The sequence below is a fragment of the Phragmites australis genome, chromosome 18 (genome assembly GCF_958298935.1).
Source record: "Phragmites australis chromosome 18, lpPhrAust1.1, whole genome shotgun sequence".
NCBI lineage: Eukaryota > Viridiplantae > Streptophyta > Magnoliopsida > Poales > Poaceae > Phragmites > Phragmites australis.
Genome location: NC_084938.1, coordinates 11,330,714 through 11,348,659, shown reverse-complemented (window position 1 = coordinate 11,348,659; position 17,946 = coordinate 11,330,714). Strand labels below are relative to the sequence as shown.

Genomic DNA, 17,946 nt, shown 5'->3' with positions numbered 1-17,946 from the left:
CTGCAGGGCGTGCCAGTTCCATGCAAAGCAGATTCACCAGCCAGCTCAGGCTCTCCATACCATTCCCCTGTCATGGCCTTTCGCGGTCTGGGGTTTGGACATTTTGGGTCCATTCCCCCGAGCAGTCGGGGGCTATGCATACATATATGTCGCTATCGACAAATTCACCAAGTGGCCGGAGGCGGTCCCAGTCGTCAAGGTGACCAAAAACACGGCGCTCCAGTTTATCCGCGGCATCACCAGCCGCTTCGGTGTCCCCAATCGGATCATCACCGACAACGGCACCCAGTTCACTAGTGCCTTGTTCGGGGACTATTGCGAAGATCTCGGCATCAAGCTTTGCTTCGCTTCCGTCGCTCATCCTCGGAGTAACGGGCAGGTCGAGCGCGCCAATGCGGAGATACTGAAGGGCCTCAAAACCCGGACCTATAACGTGCTCGCTAAGCACGGGAAGGGATGGGTAGACGAGCTGCCAGCCGTGCTGTGGGCCAATCGGACTACGCCAAGCCGCGCCACCGGGGATACTCCGTTCTTCCTCGTCTATGGCGCCGAAGCAGTCCTCCCCTCCGAGCTCACTCTGGGCTCCCCTCGAGTGCATGCATACTCCGAGGGTGAGCAGGAACATCAAAGGCGCGACGACGTGGACTACCTGGAAGAGCGCCGGCGGCGTGCTGCTGTCCGGGCGGCTCGGTACCAGCAGAGTCTGCGGCGTTATCATCTGCGCCATGTCCGGGCCCGGTCTCTCGAGGTGGGGGACCTAGTTCTCCGACGCATCCAGTCGCGCGAAGGAATGAATAAGTTGTCCCCTGTGTGGGAAGGTCCCTTCACCGTGATCGCGGTCCCCCGGGCAGGTTCTTTCAGGTTGGCGACGGAGGAAGGACAGCCACTCCCGAATCCGTGGAACATCGAGCATCTCCGACGCTTCTACCCGTAGATGGTCGTGCTCGCGGCTCAGGTCAGCAAGGCCGGGGGTTTCTCCCCGCCCGAGCAGTCTGAAGGCTTCGCCCCGTGGGGTAAGTCGCTGTCGCCCAACCTTGTAAATATTGCACATTAAGTATTTCAATAAGCAATCGCTATGTCAAAATACTTTTTCTGGATTTCGTATGTTTAATCTGTCTGGTGAGGAGCTCGGTTGTGCGAGAAAAAGTCCGCTCTCTCTCTTTTTCCCCGCTAACAAAAGAATCCCGATCGGTATGCATGTGAGCAGTCGCTACTGACTTACGTCCGCCATGGTAGGCTGTGGTGTTCGGTGTCGTGACAGGCTCCCGGGCACTACCGAGTTTCGGGGTGCTCCGGGTAATCCCATCGCTCGAGCTGCTCGAGTAGTCCGGAGCTCGGGCCCCCGGAGCGGGCTGTCGGTGCTCGGTCTGGTCTGTCATACCCGGGCACCACCAAACCATAGGACCTCTGGGTTATGCCTCTGACCGCTCTTGTCCGCCGGTTTGGGTATTCGAGAGGTCTCGGGTCGAAAACGAGAGCAGTCTATAGCAAGTACCGCACTGACAGAGCGCACCAGACAAAGAAATCCTATTTTTTCTCTTAAGTCACAGGCTGGCGATCACGAGCAGCTCGGCCGCGAGGGCTTCAATGCCCCGGTCTCTGGTCGGCTCCAAGGGTCCTCGGGTGGTCCTACCACTTAGGCATGGGTGGTCGAGATCACCCGACCCTAGGAGCCTCGTATGCCTCTGGGCACTCGGGCGCTCCGTTGAAAGAATCGAGTCCCCGGGCACCCGAGCTCGGAAGCATATCCCTCCTGGATCGATGAGCCGGAAGGCCGACAGTTGTCCGGTGAGTGGTTATATTCAGACAAGTCTGCTTTAAGTAAATTTATGTCCTCGAGTCACTCTCGGGGGCTCTCGCGGTTTAATCTGCTCGGCGAGGTGGCCTCCTCGCACGCAAAACCCTGCCGCGTGACTACTTTTTCCCAGAACGACAGAACAGTTTGCAGAAAAGAGTAGCGTGCTTGCGATAACGTCTGACCGAAGCCCTTCGTGGTGGTCGTGGTGTTCGGTCCGCTTTTAAGGACCCCGAGCACTACCGAGTCCTCGGGTGCCCTGGGTAATCCTATCGCTCGAGCTACTCGGGTAGTCCGGAGCTCAGGTCTCGGGGGCGGGCTGTCAGTGCTCGGCCTGGCCCGTTTTAAGCCCGGGCACCACCAACCGCGAGGACTCTTGGTCACATTCTCGCCCGCACGCGTCTCCCTTCTACTAACTGAGTGGTCGCAAAGTGAAAAAGTGTTCATCAGGCACGGCGTGTTCCGAGCGGGATCGATCCATCTCCCGGGCAAGGAAGTCTGTGTCTTTGTTCTTAACTTAGGCGATGCGGATTCACGAGAGTTTGAAGGCCGACTGTGCCAGCAACAGCGATCAAGACAACTTCATCCTCGGGGACGGGAAGGTCGGGAACGGCCCGACTGAGTACTCCCCGGGACTTCGAAGTAAAACATCGGAAGAAGCATCGAACACACAGAGAAACTGGAGTTGCGAGCCCAGGGAAAAACAGCCATTTAATATTCACAGGATATTTCCAAGGCATTTTCTAAGGGTTCACTCCTACATCTACAACAAAAGAAAAGAGGCTACAAAAGATCTAGTCGACGGCAGAGGCGTCGGCTGAATCCTCTGAGTCATCCCCAGGGGCTGGCGGCGGCGGCACCTCTCGCCTGAAGCCGGCCGCCACCTCAGCGGCGGTACTCCGGACCGCTGCCCGGGCGGCCTCCCCCTCAGCCTCGACCACTCCCTCCCGCGCCGGCTCCAGCGGGAAGTTAGGGTCCCTGCTTCGGTAGCAGGCCAGGACGTGCTCGGCCACTGCATGCGCCAAGCCACGTCCCTCCCGGGCGGCGAGTTCCTGGACCGCCCAAGGCAGGGCCTCGAGGCGCTCGCAGACCTGCTGCAGCCCCAACACTTGTCGTGCGGGGCTGTCGCCCTTCGTGTCGTCGACAAGCCGTCCGAGACCACCCTTCTCCACGGCCCGTCGCATCCGCCGGAGTATGTCGTCCAGCATATGCTCGAGGTTGACCCGCGAGACAAAGGAGGTCTCGAGCTTCTCCTTGGCGGCCCGCAGCTGTGCCTCGAGTCCCTGGTTCCCGACCGGACCGGAAGAACCGCCAGCCGCGGCGGGGGCGGCAGCCTGCTTCATCTTGGCCACCATCTCGGACAAGGCGCGTTCACGGGCGGCCAGTTCCGCCTCGTGCTTCGCACTCTCCTCCGCCCTGGTAGCCGTGGCGGCCGCCGCAGCAGCAGCCTCGCCCTCTCGACGACACAATTCGTCTTCTCGGTGCCTCATCTCGCCCTCCCGCCGGGCCAGCACATCCTCCTGCTTGGCCACCGAATCCTCCCGGGCACCAAGATCCGACGCCGATAGCTCATTGTCCACCTCCCGGATGGAGACGTCCTCCTCCCAGCGCTTGATTTCTTCTCTGATCTTCCAGAGGTCATCTTCCCAGCGCTGGAGGTCGGCGCGCGTCTTCTCGGCCGCGCCCTCCCGGCGGGTCAGCTCGGCTTGCCGCTCCTCCGCAGCCTGCTCCCGGGCTGCGACTGCCACCTCCCTCTCCTGCGCCTGCCCCATCCTGGCAAGAGCCTCGGCAGCTTGCTGCCTCGACGCCTCAGCCAAGCGGGCGGCGTCTTCTCGTTCCCGCGCGGCTTCTGCCCGCGCGGTCTTCAAAGCTTCTCGTTCCCGCGCGGCTTCCGCGTGGATGTCTTCTAGGAGTTTCTGCTCCCACGCGGCCGCCGCGCGGGCCTCCTCCTGGGCGCCCGCCAGCCGCGCCTTCTCCGATGCCAGGCGGGCGCGCTCGGCCTCGAGCTCCCCCTCCTTGGTGGTCACCGCTGCGCCCAGCCGCCCAACCGCTACTTGGACGCCTTCTATGGCGGCCAGGAAAGGATCGGCGGGCTGACCGGGCACCGGTGGGGCCCAGGCTTCTCCGCAGAGTGCCTCCAGGGGGACCGAGCTCTCCGCAAGGCCTTGCACCGCCATCCGCCCCGGGCTCTGCTGGCCCGGGGTAGGCTCCGCCGGAGCCAAGGTCTCGGACGGCGGCCGCATTCCCGCATCGGCCGCCCTGTCCACCGGCCCCGGCAGAACATCCACCTCCACCGTTATCCGCCCCGGGCTCTCCGCGCCCGGGGTAGGTTCCGCCGGCGCCCTTCTCTCGGCCGCCGCCTCCACCTCTCTCCCAGGGGCCGCCACGTCAATTGGCGCCTCCGCCGTTCCTGTGCCGGCCTCCGTCGGCGCAGCAGGCGGGCTCGGCTCTGGCCCCGGCGCCTGTTCTCTCTCTGTCGCAGCAGCGCCTGCGGCCGGCCTACGGGAGACAAGTGAAAATTGTCAAAACTTAGTTCGGGCCGAAAATGCCCATGGAAAAGCAAGAAAGAAGACTCACCGATACCGCCATTTGGCCGCTGGGAGCCTGATGTCCGGGTCCGGCGCCGTCGGTCCGGACTCCTCCCGCCGCCTCTTAAGCTGGGGGCTCGGCTGAGCCACTGCGCGGGCCACGGGCGCCGTCGTGCGGGCCTCGGGCGCCGTGCAGGTCGCGGGCGCCGATGCAGGCCCCATCCGCACCAGGCGCGGCTCCAGCACCGGAAATGCCGCCGCTGCCGTCGGCGATGGCGGAGAGTCCGGCACTAGGATCAAGGCCCGGGGACGCTTTCCCCGGTCTCCCGGCATCAACTCCTCAACAACTTCAGTGGCGCCCTCCTCTCTGGCACGGCGGCTGCCGCCTGCGGCGACCCCTTCGCCAGCCTGCGCCGAACTGCCAGCGACCTCCTCGCCAAGTAGTTCCTCCAGCCCGGGGAGTTCGGAGGCCTCAGGACTCCGGCTTCTTGGCCGGTCCACGGGCCCCTGGACGTCAAACTCCGGCAGCCGCCTCATGATGGCCACCCGGTTGGGGTTGGCACAGAGTGCCATCTCCGGCCACGGGAGTTCCGCCCGGCTCATGTCCTCCATTCCGGTGATCACCCTTGTCATCCCCCGCAGTTCCGCCACCCCCAGATCCTAGCTCGCGCCAATCTGGGTCCTGGTGATGTCCTCCGGCCCGGTGTAGAACCAGCTCGGCCGGGCCCGTTCTCGCAGAGGCGCCAACCGACGGCGCAGAAAATCCGCCACCACCATGACGGAGGTCAGCCCGGACTCGCGCAGCTCCAAGATGCGCTCCAACACCGGCTTCAGCCTCGCGTCTTCTGGCGGCGGTGCCTCCCACGTCGATCGCCGAGGTTCCGCCGCCTTCTCTGGCAATTCAAGGCGCTCGTGGGGATCGATGTCGACGAAGAACCAATCCCGTCGCCATTCCTCCCACTTGCTGCGCATCACCTGGGGAATGTAATGATCCCCCAGGCCTTCCCGGAGCCGAAGGTTGCAGCACCCCGCAACGTCCGCCGTGGAGTGCCCCCTCTTCTTCCCCACCGGCCGAAGGATGAAGAAGTGGCGAAGCAGCGTCGCCGACGGCATCACCCCCACGAACATTTCGCAGAGATGCGCGAAGACTGCCAACGCCACGACGGAATTGGGGCTTAGGTGTACCATTTGAATGCCGTACATCTCCAGCACTTGCAGGAAGAAGGCGGAGAATGGCGGCACTAACCCCGCCGCCACAAAGGAAGTGAATAGGACGGTCCGCCCAGGGACGGTCGTCGCCGGCGTCAGAGTCGCCGGCCTCACCACCACGGCACCTTCCTGACCCTCCAGTACCAGCAGCTTCCTAATCTTGTCCGCCGCCTCCTCGTTCCTCAGACGAGACTCCGGCAAGATGCTGTCCGAAGTCTTGTCCCGGCGTCCTCCTCCAACCCTCGTCATCTCGACAGGATGGAGGGTGTTTTTTGGTGGTGAAGAGAGAGAGAAGGGAGAACGCTCCGGTCGCCTGGGAGTTTCCTGAGGGCTTCGGAGCACGAAGAAGGCAGGAGCACAAGTGCGAGAGAGCGTAAAAAGGGGAACGGACCGTTCCATTCCCCCTTTTTATATCTCAAAGTTCAAAAACTGCCGCCCAAAACGGTTCGCTCAGCGAAGCATCGCCTCGATCGGCGCAACTGCCAGGCAAATCTCCCACCGATCGCGCGATGTCAGCGGCTGCCAGGCGTATTTTCCTTGGTCTGCGCGGCGACCGCGCGTGCCGCCCGTATGGTTATCATACCCTTCGGAAGTTGTGTGGACACGCGTCCACTCATTTTCCTGTTGGAACGTACTTGAGGTCTAGGTCCGCAAGGGCCACCTCTCGAAAGCTTGCCACATGGCGTCCGCGCCAGCCTTGGCCTCGGTCGCGACGAAGAGCCCATTCGCAGTCTCCGTCCCGTCGGCTACCAACGGGCCCGGGGGCTACTGTCGGTGTATTCAGAACCAGGGGTCCCTAAGTCCCGAGACCAGGCCGGCCATCCGCCACATGTCACCACCCCGCAAGGTAAGAAGAAGCTAAGTCCCGGGAGAAGGTGCTCGGGGCCGCCGCCTCTGGTTCCCGAGCACCCTAATTCCCCGATGATCCGCAGAGCCCAAATACCGGGAAGGAAGTGCTCGGGAGAGAGTGCTCGGGGCTGCACGTGGCAGCCCCTGAGGACTCGGTGCCCCGAAGGTCCCACCGGAGTGCTCGGGAGAGAGTGCTCGGGGCTGCACGTGGCAGCCCCCGAGGACTCGGTGCCCCGAAGGTCCCACCGGAGTGCTCGGGAGAGAGTGCTCGGGGCTGCACGTGGCAGCCCCCGAGGACTCGGTTCCCCGAAGGTCCCACCAAGTGCTCGGGAGAGAGTGCTCGGGGCTGCACGTGGCAGCCCCCGAGGACTCGGTTCCCCGAAGGTTCCACCGAAGTGCTCGGGAGAGAGTGCTCGGGGCTGCACGTGGCAGCCCCCGAGGACTCGGTTCCCCGAAGGTTCGCGCAAGATCATTCGACGACCCGAAGGGTCCCGTCGTCAGGGTGTCATCCAGTCAAAGGCCCAATGCCGCATTTAATAGGCACGCGCGGCCTGACATCCTGACATTCTCAGCTGCCCACGCCCCAGTGTCAGACCCTGCCATGCACTGGCAGGGGGGGGCGTGGGTCCATTAAATGCACGGGTCCCGTCCCGTTTCATCCGGGTGCCTCGGGATAACGTTGCCAAGATCGAAGCGCTCCGTCTGCCACCCTGCCATGGCGGAAGAACAAGACAGGGTGGGCGCACCGGACACCTCTGAGGCTGCCCGGCGGGCCCCCTTTATGGCGCCCGAGGGCTTCCACAGTGGCGGGTGGTCGGATGCGCACCGCATTTCTCCACCGCCCCTGTCACTTCGTCAAGATGAAATGATTACGCCTTTCTCCGTAGCACCTTGGCATTCGCATCCCCTCTTTCCCATTCAGGATATGTTGAGGTCGGCGCGCCTATAAAAGGAAAGGATGGAGAACACTAAAAAAGGAGAGGACCCCCCGACGAACAAGACCGAAGGAACCGAAAGTGTGTGAAGAAGAGGACGCAGACGCTCGAACCAGCTCAAGCCAAGCTAGAACACGAGAGCCTCAAGCTCTTTGTAAACGGCTCTCCCCTTAGAACCAGATACATCCTTGAAGAATTCCCTTCAAGGATAAATATAGCGCTCACACAGGAGTAGGGTGTTACGCCTCCGTGCGGCCCGAACATGTCTAAACCCCGGTGCACCCATTTTTTCTCGCATTAGGGCAATCATCTCCCGCCAGCCATCGCATTTGTTTCCGTTCCCGCTTATTTCCCAAACAAGCTTTTCCAGGATCATCCCCCCGGCCGAATCTCTAAAAAGGGGTCTCTCGGGATCCCTGCGACAGGAGTTCACCCTCCGACATATTGGGAAGTGTCATAATCTTGACTAATGAACATATGCAATAATGATGATTAATGTGTTAATGGTCTAGCAATATGGAACCTTAGGTCTTGAGCAAAATAGTTTTGATGGTTATCATGGTTATAATGTTGGTTTAGTGTTTGCTAACTAACCTAAGTAAGGACCGGTTCGTGGAGCAATAACCCAAGAAGTAACGTATCAACCGCGAGGCTGATATAGGTAAGGCGTGACATACTGATTAGAGTCTGTCCAATGTGCATTGGGTCAGCACAAAAGGGGGCTTCTGGGTAGGAGCTTTACTTGCGTAAAATTTGGCGGTGAAACCTAGTGGGCAGACACATACTGGATTAGTCTCTGGTTAGTGAAAAGTGTCATACAGTGATTCTTGGCGGCACACCACTGGCGTGTGTTAAGTGTCTTGCAAACACGGTAACATGGAATTTACTGACTCGTGGGGAAAGCTAGACAACCTCTGCAGAGTGTAAAACTATTATAACAGCCGTGCTCACGGACATGAGAGACTTAGATCCTCACATGATTAGAGGGTGGATGGTTTTGGTTCTGGTACAGGGAGTACCAGCTGGTGTGGTTTTGGTCATAGTACAAGGAGTACTAGACGGTTATGATATGCAGGGTGGGTAACCTTGTATGCTAGATGATGGATTTTTTGGGTTACATTCATTTAATACTTGATTAATGCTTTTGAGTCTAAATGTGTTTTCATTACTCACATTTACGCAAATATTATCATGTGTTAGCCTATTCTTGATATAAGCCTGCATGTCATTATTTTCCCATACTTGCTGAGTACTTTATGTGCTCACCCTTGTTTTCTCTTACAAAAACATATGCTGCTCAGTGGAAGACTTTGAGGATTTTCAAGATGACGACCTGGTGTTCTAAGGAGCGTGTCTTCCAGTCGGTGCCTGTGGAGTGTTGGTCGCCAATGTTTTCGTCCCGCTACCGTCGTTTAGATGCTGTCGTTTAGGATAATTTTGAGGTTACTTAGGTGAAGTCTTTTATTTGTAAGAAGTAAACGTTTATTTAGTTAAAGTATTGCTTTTGCTACTTCACCTATGATGTTCTTATGTGTGTTAAACTTTCTAGGCACACATAAGCTGCACTTGATTTTATCCGTTAAAACCGGGTGCGACAATCACGCAAGAGGACATCCCGAGAACCCATATCCGGAACGTCAGGCACGGCTCCGACGGGTCGTCGGAGATTTGCACCGTGTTCCGGACCTCCTCGATCGGGTCGTCGTTCACCTCTTCCTGGGCCTCGCCTGCGAATGTTGATTTGTTCGTGGTAACGTCAAGCTTACAAACCGTCTTATTCTGGAACAAAATGCACGTGAAATTCGTAGAATTGTAACTGGATTGAGTTACTGATTAAATTTTTGCTTGGAAAATGTTTCTCCTGAAATAAATTTTGCAACAGTATTTGTAACGCGAGAAACACAATTATGAAATCCATAAAGTTCTGTACCGCCAGTTTTCGCCATCGGAATGAGCTCGTCAGAGTCTGGCCGGTCGGCCGCCGAGAATTTTCTGTCTCCTCCGCGGTTCTGGTGACGAGCATGCCGTGCGTTGAAGCCCTCGTCCGTGTGGCTCGTTTCCTCTCACCAAAACAGCATGCTATATTTGAGAGAGAATCTAGCGTGGCCTCAAGTATTATAGGGACGTCTTGTTAACTGTTATGGAATTCTGTTTTGTGGGAAAACAAATAGAGGAAACATGCATTTGTGGTTCATTACGACATGCATTTGGCAAATTGGCATACATTTTGGGGGTCAGGGCGTTCATTACGACAGGGTCTGAAGCTAAGCGAGTGAAAAATGGTTGTGGTTCGATGAACCTTGTGGTTGCCTGATCCAGCAGATTCGGTTTGAATTCTTTACCGTACTTATTTTTGTGCAAACTACCTGCAAGCGCCTGTTAGGCTGGGCAGGCTGAGCGCAATTTTGAAAATAAAAACAGAGGTGCAAAGAACAGAAAAGTCAATGAAAAAGTGAAAAGACATTGATTCAGTTCGTTGGATTCTCATCCCATGCTTCCTGTCTCTCTTCTCTAAAGAGCACGTCTACACACTCTCTCTCTCTACCCCCAGGACCGACGAATTCGAGCAACGCCACCAGAAAACTCCCGACGAGCTGCCGTCCTCAACTCTAGCAACGCCGCACACTGTCATGCCCCCGGTTCGGGTTACGGTTCAGGTTCGGTGGCCTTTGGCTTAAAGGGAAGGCCATGGGTGGAAGTCCCTGCCCGATGGTGGCGACGGGAGGTGGCTGGGTCGGTGAGGCGGCAGAGATGCTGCAAGCGGGGGTGGCGGATGGCCACCGGTAGGTAGGATCGGGGTGGGGCCGTCAAATTGAACGCCCAGTTAGTGTGGCGGTGGCTAGCGCCTGGCAGCGATCGATCCTAAAATGGAGTCCGTGCAGAAGATATGGGAGAGAGGCCTGTGCTGAGAGAGCAAGGTGCCGACGTGACTTACTATGTTAGGCTAGCTAGAGCAACTTAAGGCAGCCAGAGTGTGAGAACTAACCAAGTTATTACATTTGGTTTAATCGAGTGGGCTGCCTGTCCACTAGATAAGGTCTAACATACTCTCACCCCTTGGGCAAGACGAATGATAAAGGACATCTAAATGAGAACCACATCAACCACCTCTCAATTCAAATGAAGGTAACTCTGGCAATCCCTGGTAGGCGCCTCAAGACAAGTCCCAAGATCAATGCGTATATCAGTTTTACAACATGAAGATATAATAGAGATCAAATTTCAACTTAATTTACAAGTCTTGATTATTACAAGTTCACATCATTAAGTGCTAGAATCTAAAATTAAACTTGACAGCTACACATATGACAAGTTCATAAGCTCTCATTCTAATTAAACAAATGCTAGATGATCATATTACATGATAAGTTTGTCGCCTAACACTTAATCATATATAGAACTTGCAGCGGAAGTATCGCAAAAGAAAACTAAAGGCCGGGTGCCAATTACCCACAAGACAACCAGCCAGGTTACTAGTAACATAGCTAGCACCTCGCTTCTCCCGACGGGGTACCAGCAACCAATACCTACACTTTCACCTGCAAAACAATCAACTTAGCAAGGTGAGTATGAAGGTACTCGCAAGTTTTACACATACATATATTTCCGACACCAAAAAGAATGCATTTGGTATGGATTAGCAAGATAATGACTAGATGTAAAAAGTATTGGTATATGCTCTAGAGGCAATCATAGAGATGATTATATCACGTCTATATTTATGTATATTTGAATAATGTGTTATTCAGTTCCTTGGATAATTTTCATTTATATTGATTAGCAAGCATGTGATTTGTTTGTGAAGATCTTGTTTTATTGTGATGTTATTCTAAATGATCCATAGTCTTATATCATTATGTGAGACAATAATGATTTACAGACTAGCACATATATTGGTTGTCGATCATGTTTAACAGATCATAGATATAGAGATACCAAATCAACTTAGCATGGTGTTGGAGAGACTCATCTTGAGATACTGTTGAGATTATTATATGATGTGCTATAAGTTATAATCTCAAATAGTGTACCTGTATGATCCTTAGACCTAAGATCATCATTGATTCTCAGAATGTGTAATAACATACTTTGGGGCTGCCAAACACTACTCCGTAACTAGTTAGTCATAAAGGTAGTTTTTGAGTTTGCCATGAAATATGTCATGGTGTGCGAGCGATTAAGATGGAATTTGCCTCTCCGATATAAAGGGAGAGATATATCTGGCCCTTCAATGTGGTTGGATTAGAAAATGCATAGCCATACCAATGTGATTAAAGAGTTAATCACGAGTTGAGTAATTCACTACAAGAATGAGTGAACGGTTGAGCTATCACAAGGTTGACAAGTGTCTCGCCTTGAGCTTAACTAGTATCGTGAGGTAAAGGGATTGGTGCATGTGTATCAAGGTTCAACCTGATATGATTTGTATATATATTCAGGAGTCAAAAAGCCTTTATAGGGACCACTGCTGATTTTAGTTCGGAGAAGGGTTTCTAAGTTATAGCCATTTGTACATGAATCTAATGGGCACACACTTAATTAGTTGGAACAAGACACACGGATTGGATCTATAAGAGGGTTTGATCGGATTGTGATCCGTGAGGGACTAGAGTCCTAATAAAATTCCAACATGGAAGCCCATCATAGTATCTATATAAGGAGGGCATGGGGAGGGGCGCGTACGGTTGAGCCACTTTTAAATCCTAGCCGCGCCCTCTCCACTCGACCTCTTGAACCCTAGTCATATGTGTGGAGCTAGCACACTGGCATTCGATGTTCCACCTCAGGACGTGTGGATATCGTAGAGGTGCTGCTGCTATTGTGATGCCGATCAGCTTGACGACAAGACCACGCGAAGTTGCTACTGGTTCGTCTGCTGATCAACCCTGACTAGGAAGCACTTGTTGGGGAACTTGTCAAAGCTTGTCGAGGAGCTTATTTGTGTTGCTTTCTCTAATTTGATGAGCATGATGTTGGATTAGCCTACTCCAACTCTTCTTCCATTGCACTTCACGTCAAGTGGTAGTGATATATGACTCTCTACTCGCATAGTTTCCTGGTTGAACATGGTAATGTTTTTTGTTTTGTGCTATCATAGCCTACCCATTATCCAACAGTGGTATTAGAGCTATCATGTGTATTTTTTAATCTGGATCGAACGCATATAGTTGATATGCAGTTGTAGTATATTGGATCTATTGCTGTTTTGTGATCGGTTTATGTTGATGTATCAGTTTATGCATGGGTTGATGAGATCAATCGGTTTTGGGGGTCGTATGAGGTATGAATAGATAACAATGCACTACTAGTAATAGATCAGATAGTCAACTCCACCTCCAGGTGCGCTACCTAAGTCTTCTCGATGTCTACTCTGATTATCACCAGATCAGTATGCATCCTGAGGAAGAGGAGAAAACCTCCTTTATAACTCCCTTCAAATTATTCTATTATGTAAAAATGCCCTTCAGATTGAAGAATGCTGGCACAACTTATCAACAAGGCATGCATATAACTCTTCACGACCAGATTGGCCGAAATGTCAATGCCTATGTTGATGATCTTGTTTGTCATCAAGACAAAAAAGAAGGAACATCTTATCTTTGACCTGCAAGAGATCTTCAACAAACTATGCAAGCACCGAGTCATGCTGAACCCAAAGAAGTTTGCGTTCGGAGTCAATGCAAGAAAGCTACTTGGGTACCTGGTGTCATACCGGGCAATAGAAGTTAATCCCAACAAGATCAAAACCATTGAGAAAATGCAATCCCTATGTCAGTACGAGAAGTTCAAAAACTAATTGGGTGCATGACACCTCTTAGTCACTTCATATCTTGATTTGGAGACCGGGGCTTCCCTTATTCAAATTACTGCACCAACATAATAAATTTGAATGATCTGAAAAGGCTGATAATACATTCAAAAGTCTAAAGAAGTATCTTTCTTCCCCACATTCTAGTCGCTTCTAACCTAAACGGAGAACTCTCGTTACACATAGCGGCCGAAGAAAACCTCCTTTATTCTGGACTCACATGCACTAATTAGCAGTGTCCTCTGTCAGGCCATGTGAGAAACGCAACCAGGCCAACTACATCAAGTTATTATATGAAAGGAAGGAAAATCTAGAATTAAAAAGAAGGATCCTGTCGGCTGCATCCTATCTCCAAGCTGTTATTTTATTTGATGAAAATCCATGTGCTGCGCCACATTATGGACTGACCCACAGAGGTTTCCTGTGTGCGAATAATGAACCAACCTCGGTTTTTCCTCTGGCCGGCCCTAGTTTAGCCATAACCTTTTCTTTATTATTCCCTATAAATAGTTAGTGCATAGCATAAAACAGTTTAGGTGTTCCTTAGATTAATACTATCAAGATAGTTTTCGCTGTTTCATTGGGTGAAGTAACCCCACCTTTGAGGACTTTATTTTTATTAGTAATTTAGATTGTGTTCATAGCTTATTTTTTAAGTTCCTTTGATAGCTTATAGGTATAAGTAACCCTTATGGTATGTTCTATTGTGTGCGAGCGTGGTTGATAACGATAGGCGTACAGGTGTACTGAATTGCGAGTGACGATCTGCGGACCGAAAACCTCAAAGCATTAGCATTTTCACAACAAAATCAATCGAACCTATATGAAGATTGGGCCATTGTTCTCATCACGTGATATCAGAGTCTCAATTGTCTGATAGGTAACATTATATCCCCTCTCATTAGATTAATTTTACTATTATCCTAGAGTCCAAAAATTACCCACAAAAATATTTGTTCATCGCCGTTCTTCTTTGCTGTCCCACAAACACTTTGTGCCTTTATAATTTTTGTTTTCAGTTCCTATTGTTGAATTAGTCTTGTTGCTGGTCAAATCGTGATTGTAGATTCTGGTGAGTTGATGTGCTGCAACAATTGCAGATAATATTTGGAGTGCGCTGATAGCAGTTTTGGTTTCCTGGTTTGTTCCATCGAGAGAGAGGAAGGAAATGATCTTTGTTTTCTTGAAAAAATCCACACGCGAGATCCTGCCAGCATCCCACCAGATAACGTAGTTCCTCCACTTGCCTTATCCCTCACGCATAAGCCCCTCTAGGCCTAATTAATCACGTTCACTGCCCAGTTTGCGCCCAACACAATCGTGATCGACTCGGCCACCCCATCCACACTACTGCTAGCCGTGCTCCAAGGATACCTACCCACTCGTGGTAATCTAATCACGACTGCAGTCTGTCCTCCACCACCGCAAGTAATCCCATTGCTAATTCATAACACACCTTTCCACCGCAACCCACCACCAGTAGTAGCAAATATGATCCCATAAGGATATGTACTATGATTTTAGTGATTAATAATAGTATAATTAATATTACTAATATGTTTGTCAAGTATATGCTTTAGTAGCTCTCATGGATACAATATATGAAGAAACCAATGTAGCCAAAACAAAGACTAGGTGAATTAGAGGAGTTCTAGAAAAACTGACTACACTGAAAGATCCAACGCTAGGTTATTTGTACACGCCAGAGTATTTTTGTCAGAGGGATCAGAAAATATTACACTCATCAGAAGATTCGGTAATGCCCAGGATGTACACACCAGATTATTTTTGATAGAGGATGAGAAATACCTCACCAGATGGTCCAGTGCTCAGCACCGAGTAACACCAGAGCATTTTGCATCAGGGTAGAAGGAGCTAAACTCTTCGGAAGATCTGGCACACTGAGTTGTACACATCGGTATGCGCCAGAGCATTTGTTCCAGAGAAAGTTCTAAGTGTTGAAGATTGAAGATCATAATATCGGATGGTCCGGCGCTCAAAATTTTAACACACCGGAGCAATTCTTGCATAGAAGATTTCAGTGGCTCGGTCAGACTCAAGATAACACGCCGGATGGTCTTGCAATGATGTGAAGAACAGACTGGAATGTTCGGTGTTCACAGATGGTTCTAAGTAGAGTTCAAACAGTTAGTTTTTGAGAATATACACATTGGATGGTCTGGTTCTTGTACCTCTGTTGACATCGGATCATTCGGTGTTCATAGTTTCTATGAGCCATTGGGGCAACGACTAGTTGATCGATTTGAGGCTATAAATACTACATACTCGATTATTTGAAGAGGCTGGAGTCCAGAGAAGCTCACATACACTTGAAAAGACATCTAAGCCACTAAAGTTCCTAAAGTGATCATCCAAGGCAATTAAGCACATGATTTGATAGTGATTAGTGCTAATAGGTCTAAAGAGAGTTGTGTCTAGGTGTTACTGCCTAGAGAGGGGATCAAGGAGTGATCCTAGCTTGTACCAAGTGGTACGTCGACACCTTAGAGTCTTGGTGACTCGTCGGCACCTTGAGCCTTAGTGGCTCAAGCTTGTTGACCCTCTGATTTGGTGTGGAGCGGCGGTAAGAAGCTTGTACAGGGATACGAAGACCCTTGCCTTGATGGCTCAAGCTCTAAAGTGAAGATGGCGGAAAGTGACCGAAAGAGATGCTTGATGTGAGACCTTCCTTTGCGGCTTGGTGGCTTAAGAGCCGTGACTGGAAGAGTCTTGGCAACTAGGAGCATATCCTTGGTGGAGCTTCAACGTGGACTAGGGGTGACGTTTATGCCATCGATACAACGAGATAAAAATCCCTTATGCGAGTTTGCTCTCTCTACCATCTTTACATTTTTGCATTTACTTCTTGCAATCTATCATTGCATATTTTCTTTCATAGAGTAGTTTGTTAGGATTTGCTATAGGTTACAAATCTTTCAACGGTAGAGTAGACACATTAGATGAATCTAAATCATATTTAGATAAAAATTGATATAGGCTTATCTTATAAAGTATTTGGAACTGATTAGTTTTAACTGTCCTAATTCACCCCATTTTAGAACGTCACTGATCCATATAATTGGTATCAGAGTCTTATGCTCTTGATAAGTTTTAACCACCTAGAGTTATAATGTCTAGGGTTGGGATGGATACACATAGCGCTCCACACTTTGACGACACTAATTTTCTCTGTTGAAAAATTCTAATAACTTATTTTCTTAAAGCTAAATATTTAGATGTATGGAGAGTTATCGAGAAAGTGATGAGACCTCACATCACAAACAAAGAGGGGCAACATGATAATATAGCAAAGAGTATCCTTTTATCGTCTCTATGCATAGATATTTTTAATTATGTTTATTCTCTCACTAACACACATGATATTTGGACTAATCTCATTGAAATACATGAAGACACAAAACATACGTGCAATGAGAAATATCATACACTAGTCTCTAAACTCAATAGCATCAAACAATTTGCCAATATAAGTGCTAATGATATATACTCACGTTTGAATATTCTTATCAATAAGATTAATAAGCTAGGTTTGATACCAATTAGAGATGATCAGATGGTGAGAAGAATATTTCAAAATTTTCTTGTAAAGTACAAGTTGATAGTATCAATTATCTACAATAACAGTGATATCAAGAAGGTAACTCTAAGTTAAATGCTCGGTAAGATCACCCCTTAAGAAATGATTATAAACATGAAGGTAGAATAGACACACTAGATGAACCTAAAATACATTTAGATAAAAAAATAATATAGATTTATTTTATAAAATTGTTAAGACAAATTAATTTTAAATATCCTAATTTATCTCTTCTTAAAACGTGCAGCTGTGGATAGTTTGGCAGATTGTGTTCGCTTTGATATCTGAGTTGTAATACACTGTTTTGCTGCAATTCTAAAACAGAAAGAAGAGAACAAGCAAAAAGTGCAAAAAAAAGTAAATAAAAAAGAAACGGAAAATTCAGAAAAAGGAAAAGCAGCAGAAAAAAAGAGAAAACAAAAGAAAATTCAGAATTGTTTTGCATCTTTGGTCCTTTGTGCTTGATGGCAACTTTTAGATATTTGTGCTAGGTCAAGTGACACGTTTAGGCCATCAACCATGATAAGTACTTTAGATATTTATTCAGATTTCCTAATCTGATTATGATATTTTATAATCCTTGCTATCGTATATTGTGCTTATCCAAGCTTCACATACTTTTAGTCCTCAGGTCTGGATCCTCGCATTCACCTCCGCTGCAGTCACACATCCCACATTCTCCGATCGTGCCACATGCTACAATTTGGTAAGAAATTCACAAAAACTTGGTAAGGCGTTTCACCATGGTAGTGATAGGGATAATAGGGATAATGTATTTGTGTTTTCTTTTATCTCCTACTAACTATGACAGGTGAAGCATTGGATGTACAAAGGTGTGTTTTGAGGGAAGAGCTTACAAAGGTGTTGGCTAAACACTGTCATGCTATTAATGATGATTAATAAGAAGCTCGTGGAAAAAAATATTACGTTGTAACAACTCAATGATAGTATTGTAATGCTCAATATATGTTTTAATAGGTTAGCCAATCAGCTACTGAATGGACGTGTGGATCCTTATGGTGTAGCCCATGAACATGATACTGTCGATGATAATTAGATGCGCAACCACGATGTCTTTGATGCACAACAACGGAACCGATGCACTATTAATGATGATCCTTATGCTAAAGGTAAATTTACCATACCATCTTTTTCGGGTCCTTATGATGCTAAAATATATCTAAATGAACAAAAATTTAATGCTCACTTAGTTCCTAAAGTGT

At 50.0% G+C, this 17,946-nt stretch overlaps 1 pseudogene; it reads right to left on the bottom strand.

The window, feature by feature from the left end:
- The window catches only part of LOC133898539 (oligopeptide transporter 1-like), a 32,295-nt pseudogene extending 23,033 nt beyond the window's left edge, over positions 1 to 9,262 (bottom strand).
- Positions 9,263 to 17,946: the final 8,684 nt, after the last annotated feature.